The sequence below is a fragment of the Nelumbo lutea genome, chromosome 1 (assembly GCF_056320005.1).
Source record: "Nelumbo lutea isolate HS-2025 chromosome 1, American lotus-T2T, whole genome shotgun sequence".
In the NCBI taxonomy this organism is placed as follows: domain Eukaryota; kingdom Viridiplantae; phylum Streptophyta; class Magnoliopsida; order Proteales; family Nelumbonaceae; genus Nelumbo; species Nelumbo lutea.
In genome coordinates this window covers 51,116,034-51,122,794 of record NC_142684.1, presented here as the reverse complement: position 1 = coordinate 51,122,794, position 6,761 = coordinate 51,116,034, and the positions used below count along the sequence as shown (strand labels likewise).

At 35.7% G+C, this 6,761-nt stretch overlaps 1 long non-coding RNA gene across 1 annotated transcript; it reads left to right on the top strand.

The window, feature by feature from the left end:
* The first annotated feature begins 5,878 nt into the window (after positions 1-5,878).
* On the top strand, positions 5,879-6,528 carry LOC148874619 (uncharacterized). Its single transcript, XR_016104606.1, has 2 exons — positions 5,879-6,000; positions 6,076-6,528. It is a non-coding gene; the product is annotated as an uncharacterized LOC148874619 (long non-coding RNA).
* Positions 6,529-6,761: the final 233 nt, after the last annotated feature.

The following is a 6,761-nucleotide window of genomic DNA, read 5'->3' as shown; positions in this document are numbered from 1 at the left end:
AGATCCTTAGCGGGGGGTCAAAACATCGGTATGTTGGGGTAATCTAAGAATTCATTCGAGTGGGTGATCATAGTGAAAGGATCAACACCTTTGTCGGATAAAGTGAATGATCAGGGACTGCACTCTCTCTGATGGAAATCAAAACTGTTGGCAGTCAATTTCAACCGTGTTTGAGATTTTTTTTGCAAAATATATATTTGTATGTATATATATATATATTGTTTTTATGAAAAATGTTTGAAAAAGGTTTTAATTCCCGATATCCATCAGAGCAGAGAGTGCGACACTATACCTTGCAGCCGAGGGAGAGGTCCTCTCTTGTTGGGCAGTGTTTGATCATTCTGGGCTGAGAGGTTAAGTGTAGGACCATTTAGGGATTTTATACCTAATGGGCTAATCTCACTTAAGAATCATATTCCTTAGGCCTTCATAAGGTGGCTGGACTCAAGGACCATTTATTGTAAATGTTGGACCCATTAAGAGCCCATACTGACAGACTAAGGGGTTCACTATTTTCAATAGTGAATTCGGCCAGGCCTTATAACAAAGACTAGGCTAAACCCACATGGCTTTTGTAAAGATTAGTGTTAGGGTCCCACGCCATACAAAGAGAGCCATCTTAGCCAACAATTAAAAGGGGAGGTGAGCCCACTTACTTAATGGGCCTAGAGCCCAAGATTAATATGATTAATCAGGGTGTCACATGATAGCTTAAGTAGTCATGTGACATGGGGTGAATATGGGTATGGATCTGGGTTTGGATCAACAAATAAGATAAGAGGATAAGCTTTATCACTTAAGGAATCTAGATCTAAATAAAGATTTGGATTAGAAAACTCCTAATTGGATTAGGAGAAGTTGATCCTTAAGGCTTATAAATAGAGGGGGCGGATTGCTTCAGTTTCACCTTTTTTCTGCTCTTAGTTCTCTCCCTCTATTCTTGCCGGCCTACCCGATTCGATCTCCAATTTCTTGGACTGATCAAAATTGGATCTTGATTCTGATTTTTGCATGAAAAATCAGATTTAATTTGTGCTCACCATCCCTTGCTTGATCATTGCTAAAGGATTGCAGTTCTTGTTGAAGGACTATATTGTTGAACCTACTTTATCTCAAGCTACGTTATTTTCAGTGAAAGCGGGTTTTGGTACTCTCTTTGGGCGTGAATACCTATGTTGAGAGCTACACGTGTGGATTTCGTATCAGATATTGCTCTCCCATTCTTTTGGTTTTAGATTTGGTCCAGTTTGTTTCAAGAATGATCTTTGAAAAATATAGTTTTTCTAAAACTGGGAATACGATTCCCGAAAGAGAGAAAATAAATTTTTGAAATTTCGCTCAGCCACCCTACATGATTTGGCCATCCCTATGATCTCCCTTCCCTTCATCAAGTTCCCAAAAAACATAATTTCAGATATATAAAGGTCCCAAAGAAATTTCATTTGAGCTAATGCAAATGATAAAAAGTCGATTCAACTTACCAATTGGAATAAAGTTTGCACTCCTAAAATGAAGGGCGGGCTAGGCATGAAAAATCATAGTTGGGTCAATGAAGGATGTAAAATTCTAAACGATGGAAATAATTTGTGGGTCAAAGTGATTAAGAGTATCTGAATAAAGATAATTTCCAATGTGTTAAGGAGAAAAAAAGGGATATCGTGGGCTTGGAGAGGAATTTTAAAAGCAAGGGATTTACTTAAAAGGGGCATAGGTTGGGAAATTGAAAATGGAAAATAATTAAATTTTTGGAAGGATAGATGGATGGATGAAATTCCTAGAGGAAATGGTGACTCAAGAGAGGATTGAAAATGAGAATCTTTTAGTCTCGGATGCGTTGGGGCAAGATAGAAAATTATGGAACGAAAACAAAGTGAAAAGCCTAGTTCCTAACAACATATGGAGAAGGATTAAAATGGTGTTCATCCCATTAGGGCTTAAACAAGATAGGTTAATTTGGATTCCAAATCCCAAGGGTCAATTCTCTATTAAATCTACTTATAATTTAAAGTGTAGTGGGACTGAATCGAGAGATAATTTTAATTGGAAAACAAATGTTTGGAGAATCAACTGTCCTCCAAATTTTAAAGTCTTTTTATTTCTTCTCTTAAACAATAGGCTCCTATTGAAAATGTTACTTAGAAGAAAAGGTCTGAATGCCGATGGTTGTTGTAGCCTTTGTGGGGAAGAGGAGGATTTGATCATATTTTTAAGAACTTTAATATTTCTAGTCAAACTTGGCAATATTTATCTCACCTTTTGAGAGGCTGAATGACATGCATACCGCTGTAAAAGAGTGGAGATCCAAGATTTGTCTAAAAGATAACTTTGGAAAAGAACACTTAGTGGGCATTCTTTTTTTGGATTTTGAGGAGGGAAAGTTGGTAAATGGGATTTTGATTTCCATTGACCAAGAAATTCATATTCTTTTTTCAAATCAATTTAGATGGAGACTACAAAATATTTATTTTCCTAGGTATCACTTACTACCCATCTCCTAGGTGGGTAAATAACTTTTCCACATGGGGGAAAAGTTGCCAACACTTGAATGGAACAAAAATGCCCCTTTTAATAATGGATTTTTATGGCTAAAATGGTCATTGCCTTATTCACATGCATGGAAAATAAAAGAACATGGGTAAATGCAATTACTAGGTAAATCTTTTCTAGAAAACACTTATCCGGGTAAATGCATTTATCCGGGTAAATAACTTACCGAAAAGTGAATGGGGCCCTAAAGGAAAGATATTTATTTATTCTTTGGCACCTTTAGAAGAGAAGAAATAATACCAAGGGAAAAGAAAATGAAAATTCTACCAAGTCATTGGACCTAATTTCATGGCCCCCTGAGTTTGGTGTAATCAACATAAACTTGGATGCCTCATGTATTGAGGGTGAGGTGTGCTCGATAGCCTGCATTGCAAGGAATCACCTTGGAGAGGTTGTGGATTTTAACGTTTAATTGTACAACCATCAACTTGGCAAAGGCATGGGCTGCTTGGGAAGCTCATAAGGTAATGCTGAATTTCAAGGGCCATCCCATTATCATTAAAGGTGACTCAAAGCTGGTGATTTCCTATTTGCAACATCTTCTTGGCCAGTCATGGAGACTAAGGGACAAAGGATGCTAGGAGCCGAACGATCGTTTTCAGGAGTGTACAAGCATGTTTTCCACAAAGCAACTAGGCTACTAACTGTTTGGCACATGAAGCTTTATTAAATGTAAATGGGTTTGTTTCCAATAATCTTTGTGACCTTCCTTGGTCACTTTCCTATGTTGTTTTAGCGATTTTTGGGATGTGTTACCCCTTGTCTTCTGTATTCCCTTATAGTCTTATAAAAGAAAATAGAGATTACAACACTGCTTTATTTCTTTCTAAGAGGGCGTTTTTTTTTTTGGATTTTGAGAGGGGGTAAAGTTGGTCAATAGGATTTTGGTTCCTATTGACCAAGAATCCCATGTTCATTTTTCAAATTAATGTGGGGAGTATGAAAAGTTTTTTTTCCTAGGTATATCCTAGGTGGGTAAATTACTTTCCTACCTAGGAGGAAAGTTGTTAACACTTGAATGGGACAAAAATGCCCATTTTAATAATGATTTTTTATGACTAAAATGGTCATTACCTTATTTACTTGAGAAATAAAAGAACATGGATAAATACACTTACCGGATAAGTATTTCCTAAGAAAAACTTACCCAGGTAATTGCATTTATCCAGGTAAATAATTTACCGAAAAACGAACAGGGCCTAAATCCCAAATTTTCTGTGTCATTCGCAAGTGTTCTTAATTTAGCTTCCTCTAGATTGGCTCGTATGTAGAGTTGATTTGATTAATTCTTGGCATGGTTTAATTTTCGGGGTTAAAAAAGGTCTTCTTTGAATGGAATGATCCACTTGAAGCGTGAGACGTGTGGAATGACATGTATTTAAGCTTCAACAATACAGTTTGCAATAATAGATATTTGGCTCAATCGGTAGTAAAAATCCCAAAAATTAAATAGACATTTGACTTGGCAAAGAATAAGTGGGAGGAGTTCAGATCTAATCCCTACAATACACTCTTCTAACATGTCCTTACAGTGCAAATCGGCAACTTTTTTTTTTTCTTAAACCCTAAATTTTATTCCCAGTGGGGGCACCTTAAAATTTTATTAATATCAGCGGTAAAAACTAGGAGTGGAGACTTAAGTCTTACCCCTCAACAAAAGCTATTACATAGAGCTCATCCTCATTATGAACAATAAATACAAGAAAATTTGGATGTTCTCTGTAGAAAGAAAAAGGAACGGTATAATGAGTCCATTACCACGAAACAAACGTTAAGCATCACTAGGGAGGTCCTCAACGGAGTTAAGAATTAAACTAGCAGTTTCACTTCCGACCTTTGCAAGATAATCAGCAACTTGATTAGCCAATACCAAAAGACTCCAGGGGGTTCTAGGGCTGTGTTTGGAAACAATGCAAATAGAGTGTAAATACCAGTTTAGGGTAAATTTGCACTCTGGTTCACTTTTGCCTGTGTTTGACAATATTATATTTATGCATTGACAAATGACAGACCAATGCATATTTACATTGATAATAAGATGTAAAAATACATCTATAAAAAACGAAGTAAATTTGCATTCAAGTGGGCTTTTGATAAAAAAAAAAAAACTTATGATTAAGTGAAATTCATGTTTGCATTCATTACAGCTACAAGTATGTTTGGTAAGAAGGTAAATTTGTCAATGCAAAACCAACCCAATTTTGCAATTTATATAAATCATTTTACACTCTACATATTTGCATTCACACTTATTTGCATAGTTTCCAAACGCAGCCTAGGAAACTCTGTAATTCAACACCATCCAGCAATGCTGCTGCCTTAAAGAAAATATCAAAATCACCATTCCAATTGAAAATATCTCCTTTGTCATTCATGGATAGAAGTTCTGGATATGTATTATAACTCATTGGGATAGTATTGGGAGTATATCTGAACTCATGGAGGGAAGACATCTCCCTATAAATAATTAGGGAAATGTTCCCAATGTACAGCTGTAATAGATTCTTGCAACAATATTGAGAGATCACACCCACACAGCATGCCCCACAAGTGCCTCACATACACATATCAGCGTGCATTGGAAACATTCCCATATGAACTCAGTCAGAGCATTTTGTTGGTAGCAAATCGCTACAAAAGCATTGAAAAGCTAAACTTCTCTCCTCGAAAGACTCAAGGGCATTTATAATGTGACACTTTGATAGTACATAGTGATGATGGGAGGCGCTTGTCCAATCATTGGTTATTTCTAAATGATTGGATTTTAAAATCAATAAAAACTATTTGGCAATATATACATGACTCAAGAATAATGATAAGATGGATAGGGTTTAATTTGGCCCAATTAAAAGTGTCTTAAGATTTATATCTAAATGTCACTTTTATGCATGCACTATATCTTTAAATAAAATTAGGTGTTATTTATCAAAATTCATCTATAGATTTTAATTGGTCAAAACTCTTTCCATACTATAATACAAAATAATCTAACAGCATGTAACCTAAAAATAATTTGAATTAGACTTTGTACCACTTGACCCAATTGATATTGTCCTAATGCTCCTACAACACTTTTTTTTTAACAACACTTATGATCATTTATGATGTAGATTGAGAACAGGAAATGCTTGTCTTTCCACCCACGCCATTTATTGGTCACCTTGAAAACTTATATGATATTAATTTAAACGAAACCTAGAATTTTTTATTTTTTTGCATCATAAATGATGAGTTTTCCTCTTTTTAACAAAATTCAAAAATATCTATAATGTTAAAAAAAATTATTTTCCTGATACAGACTTCTATATAAAGGATGCTTCAACCCCATCAACTCCATCATATGAAAACGAAAACCATTAGATAGAGCTCACAATCTACATCCACAGGAAAGTATGAAGAAGGCTTCGTTCAACTTAACTATAACAATGGTTTTCTCTTTAGCCATCTTGTTTGGTTAGTGTCTCTCTCTCTCCCATGTTTTCTCTTTTAGTGTAATCACATTTAACATGGTTGAGATGCCGTCTGTAGGTCTATTGCTCTCGTCAACAGAAGCATTCAATTGCTATTCAGATGATCAATGCAAAGGAAAATGCAAACCTAGTTGCCCAGATGTTATATGCCGGAGTACCGTTTGCGTATGCATATGTCACGAATCTGCACAAGCTAATGACACAGCAAGCGTCAACCCTGTTCAGGGGCTTCAGGCTCAGGCTACACCTTAATCCCGCTCTTGTCAGTTGACAAATTAAAGGGATTGAAATAATTGTTGTAGTCTAATAAAGTCTAAGCTAATGAATAATAAGTTAGCCAACCATCGAATTTCTTGTTTGCTTTAATTATATTTATAGTGGGAGATGCATGGTTCTTTTTGTTTGGCTTCGGCCCGTCTAGTGTTTCCCATTCAAAGCTTTAGATATTCGTTGTGGCTTTCACAATAGAATTATTAATAGTTCAATCAGACAGTCAATCTTTGGTGAACTATCTCCACAATGTTTCCTTTGAATTCGTTTGGCATGGCTTCAGGGCTTTGAGCTTAATTTGATTGAACTACTGAGTCGCATTGAAGAAGCTATATATTAAAGTTAGCATTATAAGAAAGTCCATTTATCAACTCAATTAAAGTGTATTTGCCGGCACAAACTTCATGAATCCCAACCGGCAATTTGCCAGGCTATCCTTTATTATACCGGCTGTCATAAATCGTCGGAAAAAAT